At 39.9% G+C, this 25,040-nt stretch overlaps 1 protein-coding gene across 4 annotated transcripts in view; it reads right to left on the bottom strand.

The window, feature by feature from the left end:
- Positions 1-4,475: 4,475 nt before the first annotated feature.
- The window catches only part of LOC146821434 (uncharacterized), an 85,899-nt gene continuing 65,334 nt past the window's right edge, over positions 4,476-25,040 (bottom strand). For 2 of the 4 annotated variants that reach the window (XM_085612378.1, XM_085612377.1), the window contains exons 8-9: positions 9,387-9,450; positions 5,256-5,391 (exon numbers count right to left, since the gene is read on the bottom strand). The gene's annotated coding sequence lies outside the window, so the exon portion shown is untranslated. Of the gene's footprint in view, positions 5,392-6,117; positions 6,296-9,386; positions 9,451-25,040 lie in introns of all 4 variants that reach the window. The other 2 variants (XM_085612376.1, XM_085612375.1) reach the window with 2 other exon arrangements.

The raw sequence follows: 25,040 nt of genomic DNA, 5'->3' as shown, positions 1-25,040 counted from the left end.
AGGAGCTCAGGGATGTTTTGATGGTACACTAAAGGATGGACTAAATCCACATATGATGAGCTAATTCGTATGAGTGAGGGGTGCAGTGCTGACAAACTGATTGTGCAGTGGGAAAAGTGTATTAAAACTAGTCACGGGACAGCTAAGGGAAGTACTCTTATCACAGCCGTGCCGAAGCTAGATTAAAATAGTGAACACCACTAGTCAACGATGTAGACTATGGTGATAAACAACAAAGAATGGTCAACATGTTTCAGCCAACACGCCTAAAGAGGCTCTGCTTTCATCAGGACCACAAAAGCTACTGCAACATGAAAAAAACTGTGTGAATTCTACACAGAAAAAAGGATACTGTGAACACCCAGAGACTGCTTGAAGGGTGTACGCCAGCTTGTCATCTCAACTTCACCTAAACAAAGAAAACTGGGTATGAAAACACGTTGGTTCTTAATGCAAAGTACTTGAAATACAGGAAATGAAATCCAGTAACTTATTGCGTTAACCACTCACCCGTAAATACTGGGTGGGACCATAACCTCCACCTGGCAACCGCTCAGGAAGGGAACACCGCTCTGAAAAAGGGATGTAGGACAACTCAAGATTTGGTGCTTACATCTCATGAGCGAGTGTTTGAGTGAAATACTATCTGTGTGAACTAATCAACTCAAGACAAGGGAGACTGATATTTTTGCTAACTTTACAAGGAAAAGGCATGAGTTCTGCATTTAAAAACGAACTCAGAAATGCAACGCACTCCAAAGTGTATCTGTTACAAAAGGATATGCTTGTCAATGTGTCGCTGTCGATAACGTGAGTAAAGAACAAGCCAAGAAAACCTCTGTTTTAGGAACAGCTCACAATAATGAAAAACCAATAAACCTGGCACTCGAAATAGTAGAAGTTAATCACAAAGGCGCACTAGCTTTATAGCGAGTAGCCAGGAAACTAAAAAAAGGCACTAAACCGCCTTCTATATAATCATATCGAACCTTTCTAAAATAGATAGTAACTAAACAGTATAACAAAACATGCCCAAAGGGCTACTCCACGCGCTTACCTGTCCGTCGGGGAACCGAGGCTTGAATGAGCCTGTGGCCGGAGGTCCCGCGGGACTGGTAGCATGTGAAATAAAAGCAGTCAGTGTCTGCAGAAAGTGGCCAATCAGGAAGCTCACTATAGGGAAACCAATCAACGCTGCTCTGCCGCCCGTGTCCCTGTTACCTCGACAACGGGCAATGCAGCATGCGATACGGCTTCTTAAAGGAACTGTACGAGTGTAGCAGCAGTGCTGGCTCGTACTTTGAGCTAGGCAGTAACTTTACTGCCAGAAAAACGGAGGAACCCTCAATCTGAACAGACACTCGTTTAGGCCAAATACGACAATTTAGCGCACATAGCCCTCAATCCTACACACATAGGGGGCAGTCAATGAACAAACACTTTTGTTGTGTGGGATCCCTGATTTACTGCATACTTTTTCTTAAGTAATCACTGAAAATAAATTTGGATCCATATGGCCCAAACATAAACATGTAGGACACAGTGTCATACACACAATGGCAGAAGTGACAGTGATTGGCTTACTTTTAATACTAGAAGGTTTAACTTGCTCTGTACTATGTGTGCACGTATTAGTGATTATGTTTACACATGTTTTGCTATTTTTTGAGAAAAAGTATTGACGATTTAGATATTACCAAAGAACTGTTCTTTGGCCCTGCTTAATGTGTAGAGTATTAGGTGTATTGAAAATAGAAAAGTCCAGTTCCTAATGGACAGCAGATCCACATTCTCAGTAAACTGAACATTTTGCTCTCAGTTGCCTAAAGTTCTGCTCAAAATATTTTCTCTGAAGATGTCTGTGCAAACCATTAATAGTTTTAAGGAAGGTATTGAGGTTTAAAATCTGTCATTCATTGCTGTAAGATTTAGCAGCAAAGAAGTAATGGGAATAAATGTTCAGTAGACATGCGAATAAAGCAAGGTTTAGAACAGTAAACAGATCAATCCAAGATTATATCTTCAAACTATATAAGCCTTTTAAATATGTTGTTTTATGACAGTGTGTACCTTTTCAGTGAGATGCAGTAATTCCAATGCCAGGTTTTAAGAAAATTACAAATATCGTGAACAAAAGTACTCTTGTTTATTGTAGGCAGTCTGTATGCAAAGACATAACTATAGATTGTTTAAGCGGTGGGAGATGTCACATTAGCAGTCATATGGAAGCACTTGTGGCTAGATGGCTAGGGAAAAGCAAGAAAATAAATAGAGTAGGGACGTTATCACACTAATAATATGGCAAACTTGGTATTGTGAATGTAGTGTATTCAGGTGATTTATATATATTATTGAAGTAATAACATATTTTGGCCTAAAACTGAGGAAGTTTTAAATGAAAAAAATGTTTAACCATGGACATTATTAATCAGAGTGTGGTACATTGTCCCACTGATAGTGGAAACATGCAACACTTGTAAGAATGTATGATCAGATTCATAAAGTTTAAGAATATTTGAATCCGAAGGATAAATTAGGCAAATGTCGTAATGTTATTAACTTTACAAGAAATCATTGGGGGTACTCTTGGTAAACTTTGGTAATTTTAGTTTGCCAGGAAGACATGCTTGATTAAAATGTACACATACAGAATTTCTAACAAGTGAAATATTCTACATGTACAATATTGATCTTAAAGTATATTTGTATACATAACTATTTTGCTGCTCCTCAGTGAAATATTTTCCCAGGTCACATTTCTGAATGAAACTTTCCACCACTCTTGTTTCTATGAATCAGGGCTGGGAATTTACATTTTCAAATTCCCTTACCTGGGCACCAAATTTGAAATTCGGTGCACAATTTCCTTTGTAATAAGGCGTAATATTTTATTGACGTAGATTGTATTGAGTATTTAATATGCGTGCATCATTTGAAAAAAACCTTAGTGTCAGCAACTTTTCTGTGATGATGCTTGCTGTCACATGCTGGCACTGATGAGTGATATCCCTTGGTTACAGACTTTCCAGGGCTGCCTGGAAGCACTTCTTAAAAATAACCATTAGGAGGAAATGGGGTCATGGGTTCATCTCATGATAAAACCACATGAATGTTCTTTCGTTTAAAATGAAAGGAGTGTTACAGAATTTAAATACTTATCTAGTAGAGAGCGTTTGTAATAAAACGATGTCTATTATGGACATAAAAAAGTATTGTTCCACAAGCATCCCTTTCAAATGGAATTAGATTTCCTATATTTTCTATCAAAAACATTTATCAAACATTTTGCACATCCACTTAGTATCAACATAGTCTTTAGAGAATGTGCATGTGTTCCTAGCACTCATTGAATATGTTGAGAGAATAGTGAGAAAACCTGATCATTCATTATGATGGTGCATAACATGTAGTCAGTTGTTGCCAAGCTCCATGACTGCTGTTAAGTGGTAATAAAAAAAGTATTACTGAATTTAAATAAATACAGAGTTAATAAATAGTTCATGGGGGTACAAAACAAGATATGAACTTATTCAGCCTCTAGGAATTGAATTGGGGCATCTGGGGTCGTGGAGAAGCATCAACCCACTGAGAAGGTCAAAAAGGTAAAAATAAAATATTAACTCATTGTCATTATCATTTTATTTTAACGTCCTTGCTCAGCTGGGGTGGGGGGGGGGTGCTCTGCCCACAGAGCAGGGCAAGGTAGGAGTGGTTGTCTCACTCCAAGTGTGCATGACAATTTGCTGGCCCTCTCGGGCCGGTCAAACCATCATGCACACTTTGTATGTTTTCCATGCAGGCTGCATTACAGCCTGCATAGAAATCATGCCCAGCACGGCACTCAGAACAATCACAGCGCTGCGATTGGCTATTGGGAGGCTAGGAGCCGGGTGCTCCTGCTTCCTGCCCTTCAGGCGAAGAGGACCGAGAGGAGGAGAAGGCGGCGGCAGCAACAACGGCAGGGATGTAAGTGTATTTTATTTTATTTTCACGCCATCCCCCTCTGTCCCCCCTTCCCACGACTGCCTCCCAATCGCTGGTAAATACCAGCCGCCACTGGTAGATAACCCACTTATGGCTATTCTTTGCAGTCTGATGTTTCATTTATTGTTTTTCTCATTGTAACTGCTAGATCGGCAAGAGTTATAATTTAAAACAAGCCTGGATAGGCTAATCACTCCTGAGTTGGGATAACATTAAATGCCTGTGGAACACGGTTTGTGTCTCTAAAAAGCACAAATTCACATAATTTAAAAATTCTGAGGCCTTTGTTTCCTATATGTGTGTTTTCTTCATTCTCTTGGTTTTCGATTGTCATCACAGAGTTCTGTAGAAGAAAAACATTGAATGATCCACTTTATGCAAATATTTTTCACGTTTAAAAATGGAGAAACTACTAAAACAAAAAAGAAAGTGTAGCTCTTGAATACATTAAATCAACCAAATATAGTATGTCCCTCCTGCAAAATTAGGTGAGGATTCTGTAGAATTTTACTTAGTTAGCAGACAGGCTCACAGATCTATAAAGCCTTGGGCACGAAGGGGTGGTATCCCAGCAATAGTGCTTTCAAAGCCTACATTATGCCGCTGCTGATGTAAGTGTAGATAGCATTGCTATTATAGAAATATAGAGCTAGTAGTAACTTATATCCACCTGCTTCACCTGTTCAGGATAGACACCTGTTTTAGAATAATGTGTTTTCTCCCAAAAACAAACACACTCTGGAAAAAACCTACAAATTAGAGTGATGTGACTCAGATAAACATCTGTGATGTAGCAGAGGTAAATTATTCACATACATTTGGAATGTAATGCCAGAAAGTGCCTAACAAATACACATGTTCTGTCTTATATCACATGATAAAATTTTCCTATTGATACTCTTGAGGCATATTTAAATTGTGGAAAGTAGGTGAGGAAAAGACGTCTACTTTATGCTCCTGAGTAGCCTATAACACTCCATTAGCACACAATTAGCAATCTGAGACCAAAATACTAGCAGGATTTGAAAGACTGTCACCCATAGCTCAAGATAAACTTTTTAAAAATTGATAATCAATAACACATATGCTATCAAAGCCAATTCATTTAGCCTTATTGTGATTTAGAGATCTATCTGTAGACTTTAAGCATAATACTGACTGCACACCTATTTTGTTCATTATATTGTTGTTACAGTGCCTGATCTTATGGAGCTATTGAGTATGAATATCTGAAAGCACAGCAATATGAAAGGGTAGATTCTTCTTACTCTACGGCATTGATTTTTTATACAGTACAGTATAAAATATAATATTGGTGAATTTGCGTAGCAGTGGCCAGTTGGCAAAGAATCCTTCTTTGGTGGCTCCCAGGTAGCATGAATCCAGCATCAACTACAACTGTGAACCCTACACAGAAAGAAAATGACAATCATTATTGAGTTCATTTATAATTTTTATAACTGTCAATCCAAATACTATTACAACTTCATTATTCCGGGTGATTCATGGTTCAGGTAATGCTTACTTTTAGCAAGTGACTCAGCTACTGCCTTAATGTTGTACTAATCTCAGTAAAACCTGACATAGCATATCATTCTAAAGGCACTGGTAGACATTTCTACATACTATTATAGCCTGCTTCCGAGGAACATACTGGTTGTTAAATGCCCTGAACCAGAGTTATAGGCCTGAGCCACAGGCTATGGTCTATAACAAGGGAGAGGGCCTTTAACAACCGGTATAGCCCGAGGCAGAAGGATTATAAGGCTGTTAGAACATTACACCCACTAAGGGTAGAACATTCTAAAATAAAAAGGGAGAAACATGAAGACAAACATTGGAATGTTGGAGCTACGGGCTTATACTAGCCATTAGAAGCCTGGAGCTACTCCATTGTATCTAATGGCACACTCAATGTCCCAATATTCTAATACAAATTATTATGATATGCGAGCAGCCAGACTGTGTGTTTCAAGTATCACAATGGCTCCTGTAGAAGTGCTATCAATAGTAATGTTATCCAGTACTTGGGTTAATATTCAGAGAGGTCAGTAAATAACAATTTTTAATATTTTGTTAGTCCATTGTGTCCTTTAACAAGACCTACTAATATGTATGATCACACACACTCACCTTATAGTGGGATACCGAAGCATTTGTTACTGCATTGAACACATAACCCTTTCATTCTGACCATAACCAGTTCACCACTGTGAACATTAAAGGTTTTATGGCACACTCAGTTCTAATTTAGCCACGGCCCTTCAGGTAAGGATGTACTTGTTTTGTTGGCAGCCAAAGTTAATTTGTTCTGTAAAGAGGTAAAAACAGTCTTGGTAAAGCAAATGGCCATCCATGATGGTTACCTTGCTGACTTGTAAAAGGCATTCTAGAGCGGACGTTCTGGCAAATGTTGACAGTGTTTTGACTGTTTTACAGTCAACACAATCCTAGGGGAAAATGACAATCTTTGTTTTCTTAAAAAGTAAAAACGGTCCTGTCAAGTCAGCCTCTTTCATTCCTAGATCATTAATCCTATGCTAAAATGTTCTCTAATTTATGATGAATGAGGTTTGTAGGGTTCTTTATAATATGGTTCATGAAAACCATGTAGCATTTCTATTGGATCAAATGATGACTACATAAATAGACAACTGCTTTTAACTTAGTAATAACTCCAATCTTGAACAATTAGGATCCAGAAGCCAAAGCCTAGTTAAACCAAGACATTGAAGAAACGTTCAAAATACAAAGAAGCTGAAGCCCCACTCCAGTCTTCTGTTTATGAAGTCTTTTTCTAGCTAAGGGTTAGGAACCTAGAGGCTTTGCCCCATTAGTTTGAAAGGTAGACCGGTACATAAAGGGTGTACGGATATAAAGGTAGACAATTTTATGCGGAGTTTATCCACAAAACTAACAAACCTGCAACATAATTTACAGTACCAAGAAACTGAATCCCCTATGAAACCCAATAATGTTTTCAGTGGTAGTTATGGAACTCTTCTACATGAATATTGCACTGTCCTTATTGTATACAAAGTACATCTGTTAAGGCACCCAGCATTTTCCAAGAACTCCCTTTTGACTTACTGAATGTACCTTATAATTTTAAATGTAGTAGATAAATAGCAGTAGGTTGTTGAAATTCTGAACACCATGGTCCTGACTGCCGAGTTCTTTTTTCCTTCAGGTTGTGCAAGAATAAGTCACACTTCACATGGGAGAATGTATTGTGAATCAGACCCAATTAGTCAAGCACCATCATCCAGTCATAGAACAATAATCTTGGTCTAGCTATTATGGGAACACTTACTGGAAATCAGAAATCACTTTCTATTTATTGTGAGTAAAGTAATAATTTATTGGTACGCCTAATTGTAATAATGTTATTCATGCCATATACTTTGCTCAACCCAGTATGCAGCTATGATGACTTGACTTACTGAAGTGAGCCAACTACAGGGGTAGACACATTTTGACTGGAAGTTAGCTGGTTTTCTATTCAGGGCACCCCAAAAGTGGATCAGACCGCCCCACAGGATTCATTTTCTTGTTCTGTCAGGTAGCTACATTTGACTGTGGCTTGCCAAACATGGCTACAGTTTAGAAGTAATATACAAACACAAACACAGCTCAAACTGTGCAATTATCAATTGCAAAGGAGAAGCTTGCAGACCATAAGACTACAAACGTAATACAAAAATGCAAGGGTTGACACCTAGCTCTCCCAATTTTGTGGGTAGTTCTATCACAGAGCTTTAGGGGACAGAGATGTCTATTCATTGAAAGTAGACGGTTATTGCAGACACCTTATTTCTCTTTAGGTTCATGTATGATTTAACAACTTCTAAGTCATTTAAGTTGCTCAATGGGTTCATTAGTTTTAACATTATGGACATTTTGTAAAACAGTGGTTTTGAGCAAAATGTATGTATTTTTTGTGTGTTAGAGGAGTAGGATAGAGCAAATCATTTGAAACCCCCCAAAATCAGTAAATTGATATGAATACATTACTATTTTAGAGCCAGGTTTGGATATTCACTTTATTTACAACATTCCTCCAAATGTGCTCACTGAAGTGTCCCATGTTTCATCTATGCATCAATCACAGTGACAGCAGTTCTGCAGAACCTCCCCACCTGATAATGAGACAATTGCCAGGAATATATGCTGGTGATAGTGCTAAGGTTCTCCATTTGTGGCAGATCTCTCATTCTTATAATTGAGAGCTGGCCTTGTTTGCTGAAAAGGAACTTAGTTGTTCTCTGTTGGCAGTCTGCAAGAGCTGGCATGATGCTCTTTAAAGTTTGTCATCTGTAGCAACAATTTAATTTTATGAATGCATTTTTTAAAATTTTGATTAAGGGTTAGCTGCCTGAGGCTTAAAGTCACATACAAAATATGGCTATACAACCACTGCCAACGGTGTGACTCTACGCATAATAAGCACCCTCTCAGCAATAGCTGATGCAGCAGATCTATATGCTGTGTTGAAAGAAATAAAGTTAACTCTGTTAGTGGTTTAAACATCATTCAGAGATTAAAAAAAATATTATGATGGCAATGAATTATGATATACATCAATTGGCTCTCAAGTCAAGGGGGTAAAATTGCACGAGCAGTGAGCCTGTGCCACACTCAGGTCTCTCACTGTTGTTTCATTTAGTTGAGGTTATTATGATCTATAACATATGTACAAGTAAGCAAGTTTCCAGGCCCACTGCTCTGTTGTACAGACCCCCTGGTAGAAAGAATGACTTAGAAGACAATCAGAAAAATGTATTCTATCATCTATGCAAGCACAACAGTCATTTTATAATCCTTGAACACTTTCATAGCTGTGGAGACATAGAAGATTCTGGGATTTATTCTTTGTTGGGCTTCATGTTGGAGCTAGGGCTTAAGAAAAGGGGGTGGGGGGATGGTAGCACATAAGGTAGACCATGAAAAGGGGCATACCCTTCACTGGATGCTGGCCTCAAGTAATCTTCTGAATAACAGTCTATTTGAGGGTCTCTTCCATGAAAAGACCACAATCTTAATGGTAAGATAGGTCAGATTTGTGTGACAGTTATAGGGATAGCTGCCACGTTTTCTAGGTCCACATGAGATGTACTTACTGCTCCAGGCCAGGTTGTTTTTCCTTTGAATTCTAGGACTTTTAGTCCTGTTACATAATGAAATAAACAAGACTAGAATTCAAAGAAAAAACCTAGACTGGAGCAGCACATCACATTTGAATCTGGGAAACTTAGCAGGGCTGCATAGGCCAAATACACACCAGTCCCAGATAGGCTATCTTAAAGAGCTCATGATGAACAGAGTTTAGACACATTTGGTGAATCTAGAAGCATTCCCACCTGGGTCATACCAAAAAGTGCTGGAAGCTAGATATATATTACCTTCCTTATATTCTTGACAGGTTTGTTTCTGGACATGGAGTACAGGTTGAGGCAGGAGAATCCCCTACGAAAAATGGTACAAAGAAGATTTGTGCCTTTTTTAGTCCAAATTAAGAGTTGCAACTACAAGGTGGCATAAATGGGCAAAATAATCATTCTTAACAATATGGTTTGGATGCACGCTCTATACAGCTGAAGAGATTTTCAGAATCTTAAATAAAATCAGTGCTTTTTTATCCTTTTGGGCTAGGGGCTGAGAGACGCCATCTATATCACCAAAAATATACCAGTCGTAACAGACATATAAAGTAGCCATTGTTAGTGATAGATTAACCAGTATCAGAAAATCTCAGAGAATACAATTTCCATCCCTGCTTCAACTGACACAAAAAGTCTCTCATCATCCTTGCTTAGGAAACCTTGTATAACTATTCAAAATTTTAGCCTGAAAACAGTAACATCTGAAGAGGTCTCTGCTTTCATTGAAACAATTGCCATCATAAAATGTTTGGATGAACCAGGTCTCTTACCGACATATCTAGCATGATTAAGGAACATCTTGACTCAATATATGAGACAATATTAGGAATAATGGACCTGTTCTTAAAAAAAACCTTCATACTGTGTTGCCTAAAAAGAGCTTGATTCAACACTCTTTTAACACACTTTTAAAGAAACTCAAATTGGATGGTTTTGATCTAGCACATCATTGCCCAATTGTGAATCTCCCTTTTTGGAAGCAAGAGGTAAAAAAGACCCAGCTTACTAAATATCTAGTGACACACTTAATACCAGATCATAGTTTGATTTTCATCCAGCAAGCACTATTGAGTCAGCATAAATGAACGTCCAAGCGCACTTGTTGTGGATGACTAATTATGGAAGAGCCACCTTGTTGGTGCTCTGTCTGTAGTATTCAACACCATCAACCACAACATACAAAACTAGCCTAACAGTGTTTGGAGATTTCCCGGAGAATAAGATAACCCAGATAAAAGGTTAAGTAAAAATGGCAGCTCTAGTTATGGTGACTGGTGAAGAGTTTCAAGGCTTCCTCCTATCACTGTTCACTTTAATTAATTAATTTATTTTATTTAATCGACAAATTACACGATCATACACATCATAAAAGTCTCAAGTACATAGTGTTACATATAAACCATTTAAGACGATTTAATTTATGACTCTGGCATCAACATGTTGCAAGATCCAAAGACTGTGGTTTTACACATTTATGCAGGTGATAATCAGTTGTTCTTCCATCTCACAGGATATCTGTTTCAATTCAATTCAAAGTAAGCTTTATTCGCAATACATGTCATAAAAGTATTGAGCATAAAACACAGGTAAAACGATAAGACAATGGATTAAAATATAAAAATGTGCACAAATAGTTAAAAATCAATTCATCTTAATACCTTATAATACAGCCAAATCTTACAAGAAGAAGCATGAACAATAATATTATCAATTGGTGACTACGGCATCGGGATCATTGAAAAGCACCACAGCTCAGTAGTCAAAGGGTAATTTCACAACCACGGGTAGCATGATTCCAAGTTCACCTATTTACAGTCAGTAATTGAGATCTTATAGACCACATCCATCTTAAAAACTTTGCTACTGGGATTGCATAGTGGTGTGATGGATCAGTACACAGGATTCGCAAGGCAATACTACATGAACTGATGGCCATGTTCTTGCATGTCTTCGCCTACCAAACTTTGCGTGGTTCAACATAAGCGGGGCAGACAAACAATCCATGCGAATAAGTTTCTTCTAGGTCAGTGCAAATAGGACATTTGTTGTAACCTGATGTGGTCCATTTGGAGGTAAAAGACTTTAGTGGCAAACAGCCAACTCTGAAATTGAAAATACAATTTGCGATCAAGGGGCTTTCAAATTGCATCCCAGTAGTACTCAAAGCTCGACCATGGTTTTGTTTGTAAAAAGCGCCCCGTCAATGTTGTGCAATCACTTATTCTATTTGCGTCTTGTTCAATAAGTTCCCAATATCTTTGCACAGGATATCATGAAATGATACAATGAACTTGGTAAGCAAGTCAAAATGATTTCGTCTTGAATGGAAGCCAACTGTATAGCCCTAAATGCTAAAACAATACAGTTAGCTCCTCATGCTATTACCGAAATGGGTCAACTCTTGCTCTTCCTCTTCCTTGTTGATCTTCAGAACTGAAATTTTCACAACCAACTGTAAACACTTGGTCATTTTTACATGATCCCTCCCTGACATTTAAACAACAGAATAATGTGTTCACCAAACAGTGCAGTTAATACCTTTATTGTTGATCAAACTCCACCACTGTCTAGACCAACAAGTTAGGGCCATTAGTGTTTGGATGATTATTGATGCCTGTATTGACCGTTTCAGCTGTTTTTTTGGGGTCATCAGCTAAAGTTCAAAACAGAATATAAACCCTCCATATCTATGTTGCCAATGTGATGACAGACTGGATTGAACCTGTCTCACAAGTACAAAAGACACATTGATATCCTTCCAGTAACAACTCAACCTCTGTCTATGACTCTGGCTCATTGAGTACTAAATGTATCTTGCCATGTTTGTTAGGTAATCCCTTTGCGCCTACCCATCACACTACTTCCTTGCTTTTCTTTGTAAGTCTTCTGGCGTGCATTGAAGTAATTTCCTGTTCTGCAGAACTCCATAAGATGGAGTATCAAACTGATAAAATGCACAATTGAGGAAGGATTTTTCCAGGTGTAACTCAGACTCATGACTGGAAAAATGTGCAACTTACACATGCACAACCTACTAATGATTCACAAAGCTGTAACTATAAGTGTGCACACGTGAAATAAGTGTGCATAATCTACTCATGTGAGTAGCTAGGCATGCATCCTTTTCTGGCCTCCTTTGAACATATGTGTCTTCCCAGGAGTGTGTGAACTTATTGGAGTGCAAAAATATTGAGTACTGTTTCGAACATTAAGTAAGGTGCAACGTAATGGATACTAAGAAGCAAGTGCAAACACATTTCTCACGTGTTACAACAAATATTAAGTTACACTCAAAAGATCCCCGTGTGAGTGATCGTGAATGTGAGAGAAGTGCCTTTGTTTTCTCAGGGTGCATAGGGTTTTTGATGGAGAGAAGTGCTAGGGAAAATGTTTTAACCCCTTGCGTGCGGGTTTATTTCTCCCGCTGTGCGGGAGAAATAAACGGCGTTCGCGATCACGACAGCTCCCGGCCGTGGTGCGCACTCGCCCACCGTAATGCACGACGGCCGGGAGCCATCGTGCGCACACAAGGGGTTAAACTGAAGGTTCAAAATGTAAAGCACATTGTTTCTTAGATCTTCTAAAAATACATATTTTAAGCAAAGAAGTAAACCATTGACAGTGTTGTGAAAACAGGTGCACTTCTACTTTATTTATCCATGCAATACAATTCCACCTGCTTCTGTCCACATGCAAAGTAAATTTTCATGAATACCCTAACCAGGGGGTAACGTCCACCAGGATGAGGGTGTAACTTACACATGTTGCATCACTTTTTGCAAATCAGACCCACGTGTCATAAGGGTTACTTGCTTAACTTTGGATTTCATACCTTGAAGATTCATTGGCCCTAATTTTGAATATTTAAGTCGGAGTTATGCCTCCAACCGCAAGAGTTGTGTTTTCAGATTCTGTAATGGTGTTTTAATATTCGTTTTCGTTAGTTCACATTTATTTTATTACGGCTTTCATGGTTGTATTATTAGTTGAAAATGGTATTGTCAAGTTTAACATGTTATCTCGGTGTTCAATTGCTATCACACCTTGTTCTAGAGGATTCCATCATCCACAGCAGGAATCTGGTTTTTGGGTGATGAGTTGTATAATGAGCACTGTATAGGTGTGTGGTTAATGTGATGTTTTCGAGTGTGTGTTTAGATCTAGGTGCATTTATGGCAGTTAATATAGTTTGGTGAGTGCAACTACCACTGCTGGGAAAAGATGAACACTGCTGCTCCATTTTCTGCACACGCCTGTAGTCTACTTAACAGTATTCTGCCCCAAACAGAAAATTCCAGCAGGGAAATAGGATGATAGCAGATGAGGTTAGCCTGATCCCACTTTTTCTAAGTATGGGGACAATCATCAATAGTCCCCAAGATTCTGGCAACTTCTGTGACTTACAAACTGTGTTCAAAACAGCCTAAATTGATGGATTATTCGTAATAATATCAAACAGAACCCAATCAGGTCCAGGACTCTTTACTGGTGCACTCTGCTGCATTTTCTTTGACTGACTTTTATATCTCCAATCTGTCCATATATGGACAGATTGGACATATGTTACATATCTGGACAGATTGGAGATATAAAAGTCAGCCGAAGAAAATGCAGCATTAGTGTTCAAGATGCAGCGCCTTTCTGGGATTGTTTGAGAACCAGATCAGTGCATTAATATCTATTTATTAGTTATAGTTAGGACCTATTATCCATGGGAAATCTGCAACATTCTATTTGAAATAACTTTGGCGCCGGTTGACGAATCTTCGTGAAATTTTCAAAATTGGTGGGGCGCTCCGGTCCGCTCCTATCCTCAAAGTCTCAGGGTGATTCGCCAAGCGGGGGCTGAGAAAAAAGGGGGTCCCAAAATGTGTTTTCCCCATGCAATTTTCCTATAGGAACCGTTAATCGCAGCTGCAGCCCGAACTGCTGAACGGAATTACACGAAATCTGGCAAAGAGGTAGCCCTTGGTTCACACTCGTGCCTTTTGGTTAAATGGTGTAAATCCGTTTAGTAGTTGCTGAGAAAATCAAAAGTAAAATCATAGATATATCTGGGTGGAGCCTAACCACACATCACATCGTGAGATCTGATTAACTGTCAGCACTTCATCCAAGAAGTGTTGGCAGCCATCTTGGGACCAATATACATGATAGCACCTTATTAAAAAGCATTGCAGTTAATAGAAGGTTTTAAGACTTTAGTTACATTATAGATCATTTGTTGATGGTACCATACTCATTTTAGGAATTGTGGTGTGTTCTAAGCTAATTTTACCATGTGAAAAAGCCTTCTGCTGGGATATCATGAATCATGTTAGAGAGAAAACTATTTTCTCATGCTTTTCCCGCAGAGGTTTGGAAGGTGATCTATAAGCTAAACTGAGAGCATATTTTCTGGAAATTCACATTATCTTTCTCAGTCACGTGAGAATGAAGTCTGACATTCTCAGTAAAACAAGGCCAGAGACTGTCAGTTGATTCCTTTGTGTTCTACTGCAGCTTCCCAGAGTGTTCTAAAGAAAAACTAGAGCGCTAACAGTCCTACTTATGACAAAGGTATGGCACACCTGAAGCCATCTTGATTGGAATAAAGTGGTAACTCTTAAAACATTTAATTTAAAAAGGAACAAAATGAGGGGGTTCATTTTGCCAGTGGTCTAATGAACAACTAGAGTGCTAACATTCTGAATTTATGACAAATGTGTGACACATCTGAATGCCTTCTTGATGGAATCAAAGTAAAAAACTGAAAGTATTTCCTACTGAGGAGACTGTAGTAAATGGGGAAATTAGGAAACTTCATAACAAATAAGTCTCCCAAGATGGCCACCAGAGACAAAAGAGCCCAAATGTAGCACAAATATCACCCAGATGTAGCCCAAGTATAGCCCAATGACAGAATGTCCCAGAGTGTTCTAAAGAACAACTAGAGCGCTAACAGTCTTACTTATAACAAAAGTATGGCACACCTGAAGCCATCTTGATTGGAATAAAGTGGTAACACTTAAAACATTTAATTTGCAAAGGAACAAAATGAGGGGGTTCATTTTGCCATAGAGATTATGATTAGTGCTGCAGAAAGAAACATTAGGGCACATTTTGACTCCTCAAATCCTCTTCTATTTCATTAAAACATTCTGACATGCAGACTGAAACATGCACTTTGAATACCAGCAGCAGACTTCCCTGGTGAGCAGTAGCTTTACTACAGTGATCTAATGAGCAACTAGAGTGCTAACATTCAGAATTTATGGCAAATGTGTGACACATCTGAATGCCTTCTTGATGGAACCAAAGTAAACAAGCATTGAAAATGCAATAGGTATCACCCTTGTTTAAGTTAAAGCAATTCTGTTTGTGACTAGGTGGCTTTTTAGCTTTGCTTGTATTAGTGTTTTTCAAACTTTCATGTACATAACATGCATATGTATGCATATATGTATATGTATATGTATATGTATGCATGCATTTCTATTTGTATTTCTATAGATATGCAGATTATATATATGTGTATGTATCTATATGTATACACATACATATATATAAATGCATATGCATATATATGCATATATATGTGCATATGTGTCCGTGTAGAGAGAGGTAGAGAGGGGTAGAGAGGTAGAGGTAGAGGTGTAGGGGTAGAGAGGTAGAGGTAAAGAGGTAGAGGTGTAGAGAGGTAGAGGTATAGAGAGGTGGAGAGTGAGTAGTAGAGAGTAGTAGAGAGTGAGTAGTAGAGAGTGAGTAGTAGAGAGTGTGTAGTAGAGAGTAGTAGAGAGAGAGTAGTAGAGAGTGAGTAGTAGTGGGTAGTAGAGAGGGGGTAGTAGAGAGAGAGTAGTAGAGAGTGAGTAGTAGAGTAGTAGGGAGTGAGTGGTAGAGAGAAGTAGAGAGTAGTAGAGTGAGTAGTAGAGAGTAGTAGAGAGTGAGTAGTAGAGAGAGTAGTAGAGTATTAGAGAGTGAGTGTAGAGAGTGAGTAGTGTAGAGAGTAGTAGAGTAGTAGAGAGTGAGTAGTAGAGAGCGAGTAGTAGAGAGTGAGTAGTGGAGAGTGAGTAGTAGAGAGTAGTAGATAGTGAGTAGTAGAGAGTGAGTAGAAGAGAGTGAGTAGTAAAGAGAGAGTAGTAGAGAGTGAGTAGTAGAGAGTAGTAGAGTGAGCAGTAGAGAGAGAGTAGTAGAGAGTAGTAGAGAGTGAGTAGTAGAGTAGTAGAGAGTGAGTGGTAGAGAGTAGTAGAGCATAGTAGAGTGAGCAGTAAAGAGTAGTAGAGAGTGAGTAGTAGAGAGTGAGTAGTAGAGAGTAGTAGAGAGTGAGTAGTAAAGAGTGAGAAGTAGAGAGTAGAAGAGAGTGAGTAGTAGAGAGTGAGTAGTAGAGAGTAGTAGAGAGTGAGTAGTAGAGAGTGAGTAGTAGAGAGTAGTAGAGAGTTAGTCGAGCGTAGTAGAGAGTGAGTAGTAGAGAGTGAGTAGTAGAGAGAGAGTAGTAGAGAGTGAGTAGTCGAGTAGTAGAGAGTAGTCAGTCAGTGTCAGTCTGTGTCAGTCAGTCAGTCAGTGTCAGTCAGTGTCAGTCAGTCAGTGTCAGTCAGTCAGTGTCAGTCAGTCAGTGTCAGTTAATCAGTGTCAGTCAGTGTCAGTCAGTCAGTGTCAGTCAATCAGTGTCAGTCAGTGTCAGTCAGTCAGTGTCAGTCAGTCAGTGTCAGTCAATCAGTGTCAGTCAGTGTCAGTGTCAGTCAGTGTCAGTGTATCAGTGTCAGTCAGTGTCAATCAGTCAGAGTCAGTCAGTCAGTGTCAGCTAGAGCAGCTCTGCAGACCTGGTTCTCTGGCTCTAAAGCAGCTCGGCTGACCTGGTTCTCTCCCTCTAAAGCAGCTCTGCTGACCTGGTTTCTCTGGCTCAACAGCAGGTCTGCTGACCTGGTTCTCTGGCTCTAGAGCTGCTGACCTAGTTCTTAGGCTACAGAGCAGCTCTGCTGATCTGGTTCTCTGGCTCTACAACAGCTCTGCTGACCTGGTTCTCTGACTCTAAAACAGCTCCGCTGACCCGGTTCTATGGCTCTAAAGCAGTTCTGCTGACATGGTTCTCTGGCTCTAGAGCAGCTCTGCTGACCTGGTTCTCTCCCTCTAGAGCAGCTCTTCTGACCTGGTTCTCTCCCTCTAAAGCAGCTCTACTGGCCTGGTTTCTCTGGCTCTACAGCAGCTCTGCTGACCTGGTTCTCTGGCTCTAGAGCAGCTCTGCTGACCTGGTTCTTAGGCTCTAGAGCAGCTCTGCTGATCTGGTTCTCTGGCTCTAAAGCAGCTCTGCTGACTTGGTTCTCTGGCTCTAGAGGAGCTCTGCTGACCTGGTTCTCTGGCTCTACAACGGCTCTGCTGACCTGGTTTCTCTGGCTCTACAGCAGCTCTGATGACCTGGTTCTCTGCGCTCACAATGCACGCACCTGACTTCATAAAAATATATTTAAAAATAATTTACGTTTATTATAAGTACAAATATATTATTTTTATTAATATCTTAGATAATCTCTTGCCCTAATATGCATATTAAAGACACATACATATCATTTTGGAACATAACATTTTTTGCGGGAGTCGCGCACCCAGCGTGCCCCAGCATGTATATGACGTTACGCGGGACCCGCCACCACGCAAGCATCTCGTACCGTAATGCGCATGTGTCGCGAATGCGCGGGAGCAGGAGTTGCGGACTGGTCGCATACCAATAACACACATCACGTAATATTAAATGTATATGATGTAACTGAAAAACACGCTGCCATCGCACACCGTATGCGGATCCTTCACAACTTTTCTAAAATGGCGGCTAGAATCCGCGCACCCACCGTGATGTGCACGCTTTGAGTGCACGACTCCGAAAAAATATTGGAATTTTTTTTTTAAAGGAAATAATATAAATATATTAAAATAAAAAATGAAAACAAAAAAAATAATCAATATTTCAGTTTGAATGTTTTTTAATTTCTTTTTGTGCAATTTTCAGAAAAATATATAATGTTATTTAATGAATAAAATATTTATAAATAAACAGTCAACAAACTGTAGAAAATCAGTACAAAAAAATAGGTATAACTACTATCACACTTAAAAATTAGCATTTAAAAAACCTTTAAAAACCATAGGTTTCAGAGACGTTATAGTTAGAAATTAGCATTAAAAAAAGCTTTGAAATTCACTGAAAAAAACATATGTTTCAGAGATGTTATAGTTAGAAATTAGCATTTAAAAAACCTTAGAAATTCACAGAAAAAAACCATAGGTTTCAGGGGTGATATAGTTAGCTGGCCATTTCACTCGTACAAAACCATAGAAATTCCTCAGTTATAGTAAGTTCTGCTAACTATAACTCGAGCGCCCACAATGCACTGCTGATGATGTCACATATTGCATCATTCATGACATGGTCAGTGACATCACTGATGACATCTCAAATGACATCACTGATGACATCACTGATGACTTCATCCATGTGACAATCTGATACACCTCATCTTACACTAGTATAACCTTTCATCACTCACTGTAAAATACAGAGTACCATATTTGAAACCATTGACACACCAATACCAGTTACTAAATACCCACTCACTGATTCCTAAGTCTACACACACAACTCCCCATTCAACAACAGAATCATTTATACCTGCAGTCACTAATTAATAGAACACCATCAAATGCACTTTTACACATATATAGACATTGACACATCAGCCGTCATCTTAGTCGGTTATGCAGTCATCCTACTCACTCATGAAAACAATTAATCACACTTCCATTTACTCATACAATTATCCAACAACACCTCATTTATTCAAACACATAGTAACTCATAGTTAATATGTTAAAAAATCACCTACACTTATACACTCATTCATATAGTTACTCTCACAATCACTGACTCTTACACATACTTATTTATATACACCAACTCTCACATACAATGCCTTTTATTTTTTTACTTTGTTGAAGATGTACACCTAAATCATATATTCGCTCACCAACACACAAATAAATACACTCAGTCACCCAAACAACTGTTTCCACATGCACTCTTAAACCTATACACTTAGTCAATCAACCATTCACATATCTATGCATAGAGTTGCACACACCCCATCCAACCACACACAAACTCAGTGTCCCATACAAATACTCACCCAACTAATCAATAACTAATATACACACTCATGTAGTTAGTGACCAACTGATGCAGCATTTTATACAACAACAGAGACAGAGATGTACACATTCACATAGTTTAGTTACTAATCCATGTATTAAGTGAGACACTTTTAATTAGTCACGTAAACAGACAGTCAGACAGCTACTAAATCCTCCATCCATACGGTTATATATCCACTCAATCTTCAATACAGATTGGTATATATATAATACATATTTAAATTTCAAACTAAACCACATTCACTGGATGATGTCATCAGTGATGTCATTTGAGATGTCATCAGTAATGTCATCAGTGATGTCACTGACCTTGTCATGAATGATGCAATATGTGACATTGTCAGCAGTGCATTGTGGACGTGCGAGTTATAGTTAGCAGAACTAACTATAACGGAGGAATTTCTATGGTTTTGTACGAGTGAAATGGCCAGCGAACTATAACACCCCTGAAACCAATGTTTTTTTTCTGTGAATATATATATATATATATATATATATATATATACATATATATATATATATATATATATATATATATATATATATATATTCACTGAAAAAACCATAGGTTTCACACACGTTATAGTTAGGAATTAGCATTTAAAAAACCTTGCAAATTCACTGAAAAAACCATAGGTTTCACACATGTTATAGTTAGCGGAAATTTTACTGATAAAAAACCTGTGAAATTGCCCCGTTATAGTTAGTGCTGGCAACTATAACTCACGCGACCGCAATCCTCTGCTGATGCTAATACTGTACTTAGACACTTATTTGCCCATGTCTTCTTCCATACATTTTTAGCTATACATATATTACAAATATTTTTTTTTCATAAAGACACATATGTCATCAGCAGAAGATTGCGGTCGCGTGAGTTATAGTTGCCAGCACTAACTATAACGGGGCAATTTCACAGGTTTTTTATCAGTAAAATTTCCGCTAACTATAACATGTGTGAAACCTATGGTTTTTTCAGTGAATTTGCAAGGTTTTTTAAATGCTAATTCCTAACTATAACGTGTGTGAAACCTATGGTTTTTTCAGTGAATTTGTACGGTTTTTTAAATGCTAAGTTACTTTACGCCATTCGAGGCGTGCGCGCCCACTTAACGCAGTTCGTTCCGTGCACGGTTTTTATCAACTTTAATAAACAACACTCAGTGCGAGAGACAAAATGGCGGACGCCGCTTCCTGGTTTCGGCCGATTCGAATGTTTACTAAGATCTAAGAGCCAATCAGAATCGCGCTCGCGCACGCCACCGTACGCTTACGGTAAGCGTACGGTAAGCGTACCGTAAGCTGGCTCAGATATATATATTGATTTAAAGGCTATTTTCTCAGAATCTACTGAACATATTTACACCAAACCTACAAAAGGCACTTCCTTGACCTAGGGACTACCTCTCTGCCAAATTTCTAGAAATTCTGTTCAGCCGTTCGGGCTGTAGCTCGTTCTAAAGGTCCTATGGAAAAATGCATGGGAAAAACGCGTTTTGGGACCCCCCTTTTATCTCAGCCCCCGCTTGACGAATCCCCCCGAGACTTTCAGGGTAGGAGCGGAGCGTAGCGCCCCACCTATTTTGAGAAATTCGCGAGGATTCATCGACCGGCGCCAAAGTTATTCAAAATAGAATGTTGAGGTTTTCCTATGGAAAAGGGGTCCTAACTATAACTACCTACTGGCGACCGCCAGTAGGTAATATATATATATATATATATATATATATATATATATTTAGAGGCTCAGTGAAATCTAGGATAATGGGTTTCCCTGCATCCTTTTACCATACAAATTAAAATGTATTTTCCATTTAAATTTGGGCATAACATTAGCTGTTGTGTGACCCTGTCTCTCCCTGCCACATTCGTCCAGAATATACTCTTGCACCACATGCTTCAGCTAGCTCATCCCTTCATTGTTCTTTTCTTTTGCCAATTTAGCCTTAGTCCCATATCTAGCTTTGATGGAGTAAGATCAGACTCCCTTAGTATCATTTTAATAGAGTGCAATAGTTCCCTTCTGGTTTTCCTACAGCTTGAACTAAACCAGGTGTCCTGCTTCTTATGAAGACTGGCCTCCTCCTTGGTTTTAAATCTGTTAGCAATCCATTCTCCATCATCCATCTGCACAGGAAGTAACATCACTGGATTACCCATAATTCATCTGCACAGGAAGTAACATCACCCCCCTCCCAGGACCTGCTTATTGGTAGTTGCAGCTCGGGGTGTGCAGTGGACAAACACAGCAGGCACATAGCTGGTACATCAAAGGCATGCCAAAGACAAGCAAGTCTGTGTTTGTTCTTGCCTGGACTGCGCCCACTGCCAGAAACCCTGGTTCTGCCCTCTCGTGCCACTATCCTGCTGCACCCTCTGCGTCCTCATTCTCCCTTGCCACTCCTGATCTTGTTTCCTTGCCATGCCACAAAACATAGAGGGAGCGCTCTCCTGAGCTTTCTGCAAGTTTTCATGCACTTACCCAATCCCAACACTCAATGGCCCCGTACCGCCCCACACTGACAACACCTACCACACCACTCTCTCTCACTCACACAGGCCTTCAACCACTCACACAACATTCCCCACTCACATGAATGCTTGTCCTACAATCCCTGTACTCACTAAACACACCACAGAGATCAGAGACTAGCTGCAGAGAAACCTGGCTGAACACCCCATCAGCAGCTGACGTCACTACAGCCACCCCTATAAGATTGCTAGGCAAGACAGACTTCACAAGCCCAGAAGTGGAATCACCATCATCCACAAGAATGCCATCTGCTGCACCAACTCCCCAGACATGTCATCCTGCAACATAGAATACCTGTCGTTTAAGCTCCACTTCACAGCTAACTTCCCCCTAAGCTGAAGTTTTATCTACAGACAACCTGGACCTCACACCAACTTAACCGACAACATCACGGACTTCGTTGCAGCACTTTCCCTCGACACTATCAATTATATTCTATTCGGAGACCTGAACTTCAACCTGGAAGGCCATGCCAAATCAGACTCAAAAGCACTCAGTGAAGACCGTTGAAGAATCCCCATCCCAGTCCAATGCACATACACCGCCCCTGACCCCAGTCTGCTGAAATATGGAACAGCATCACTGACAAGAACTGGAACACGTCTCTCAACATTCACCATTCTGATCACAGCAACAGCCTCCCCAAAGTCATCAAGAGTTTAAACAATTCTCGCCCCGACTCCCTGGCCCCTCTCAAGCATAGCAATACAACAAGATCGATACCCCAGGCCAGTTGGTACATGGAGAAACTCAGACCAATGAAACGCCAATGCAAAAAACAGGAGTGCAGAGGCAGGATGAGTCAAGATAATGCAAACAGGAGCGTGTTCGAATCTGCCCTGACATGCTACCACCAAATGATCTAATTTACCAAATGTGCTGCTCTGCTGGACTGCATCAAGGTCAGCACCAAAAGAATCAGAGAAATCTTCATCACCGTGAAGTATTTCACTTCACCAGCGGCTGCCTCAAACTCAACCACCCCTGCGTAGGGCCTCTGCAACTATCTCTCTCAATTCTTCAACAACAAAATAACTGCCATTTACAACAATTTCAACCTGCAACCGGCACTTGCAGTCCTCACCAAATGTCTCTTGATCTTATCCAAAGAACCAAAGCTAACCAGATGGCTTGTCATTACCCCAGAAGAAACCGCCTCCACCATGAAGTCCATTCACTCAGGGGCTTTTCGGACTCCTGCCCGCACTAAACCTACTCCTGAATTCTGCAACCCATCAGTGCCATGCTGACACCCATTCTGAATGCCTGCACCTCTTCTGTGACCTTCTTAGATGCTTTGAAACATGCAACCATCCTACCATTGTTGTAGAAATCCACCACGGACTCTTCCATGCTCTACAGGCCGATTTCCCTGTTACCACTCCTGGGCGCAAGGTCTTTGAGAAAATCAAGAATGACCATCAATTTCTCAACAGTCTTATTTCAGACCCAATCACAGCATGGAAACTGCCCTCATTGTTGCCATGGATAACATCCGCATGAGTCTGAATGGAGGAAACTCAGAGGCTCTCATTCTCCCTGACCTCTCCACAGTGTTTAACATGGACTCTCACCCCATCCTCATCCAACACCTACATGCCATCAGAATCCGAAAACACACACTGCGATGGATCTACTCCATCCTAACTGGAAGGACCTAGTCAGTCAGACTGGCACTGTACATATTAGATGCCTGCAACCTCATCTGTGGAGTTTAGCAAGGATCCTTCCTAACTCTGGCCCTCTTCAACACATATATGATCCCTTTAGCCAGCATCATCCGTTATGACTACCTCAACTTCCTCACTTATGCTGATGCAAATCATTCTCTCCCTCACAGACAAGACACCCAGTACCTAGATTAATTTCAATGGCTACATTACTGAAATCACCCACTGGAGGATGACCAACTGTCTGAAGTTGAACACCCACAAGACATAAATCGTGATCTTCAGGAAGAACACTTCACTGTGGGGCTCCACCTCAAGGCCAACAGAGCTAGGCCCAACAGTCACACCCACCACCCACACCAAGAACCTCAGGATCGGCATCTCAACATGACTGCCAAAATCAATGCCATCACTGCCTCATGCTTCCATTCTCTGAAGATGCTGAGGAAGATTATCAAATGACTCCCAATCAGCACCAAGAAAACTGTCATGCTCGCCCTTGTCACCGGCAAGCTGGACTGCCAGAATACCCCCTATATCGGGATCAAAAAAAACTCAGCAGACCATTCATAACTAGCCTGCCAGAATCACCTTCAAACATTCTTAACCTCCCCTACCACATCACACCACACCTGAAGAAGTTCCACCATAACCCATAAACAAACAAGCAGAGATCAAACTCCTCACCCACACTTTCAAAGCACTGCAAAACACTGGCCCAGCATACCTAAAAATTGCATATGCTTTTACAAATGTTCAAGACACCTCTGCTCAACTGGACTCTTACTTGCACACATCGCATGCATGCAGCCAGCGAGATTCGGCAGTGGAGCCTTCTCTTACATCACTCCTTAAGCATGGAACGATCTGAGGGTACACATAAAAGTCTCCTCCTCACTTTTAGAATTCTGCAAGAAGCTGCAGACCTGGCTTTTCGAGTATTACCACTACACCCTAGTTTTGGCTAGACTGGTATACTTATTGGGTCTGTTTGTTCCTTCCTAGCCTCCTACTATTATTAGTAGTGGCTTCACCCTTAGGTTAGGGCAACATTACAAGAGCTTATTTAGACTTCACAGGAGGGCAACAATCCAGTACTATTAGCTTATGCTCTCTCTAGCTATTCAAAGACCTGACTTAATACATTTCAAAAGGTAGCTGGATAGAAGAACCTAATGATTAACACTTTCAAGGTGATTAGGCAGAATGCTTCATAGGCGAATAAATAGAATACTAAAATGTCATGGGCAGCAAAATAGTAGACCCACTCCCATTAGTCACAGATTGTGATGCCACTTCTAATGACATCACTTCCAGAAACGTCATTGAGTATTTTAAAGGCTAATTAGTCCCCTCACTTATTTCATCCATACTTGCACATGGTTGAACCCCGAGTTCTATTGTAGCTCTTTAAAGACAACTACACATAAAGAACTAGCCTTTAGTGTGAAACTACAAAGGGGTGTGATGGTCTTGTTGGTGCATTACCGGCTGTGTAGCTGGGACACTGTA

This window comes from Triturus cristatus, chromosome 6 (genome assembly GCF_964204655.1).
Source record: "Triturus cristatus chromosome 6, aTriCri1.1, whole genome shotgun sequence".
Classification (NCBI taxonomy): Eukaryota; Metazoa; Chordata; class Amphibia; order Caudata; family Salamandridae; genus Triturus; species Triturus cristatus.
This window is presented reverse-complemented; position numbering and strand designations above follow the sequence as displayed.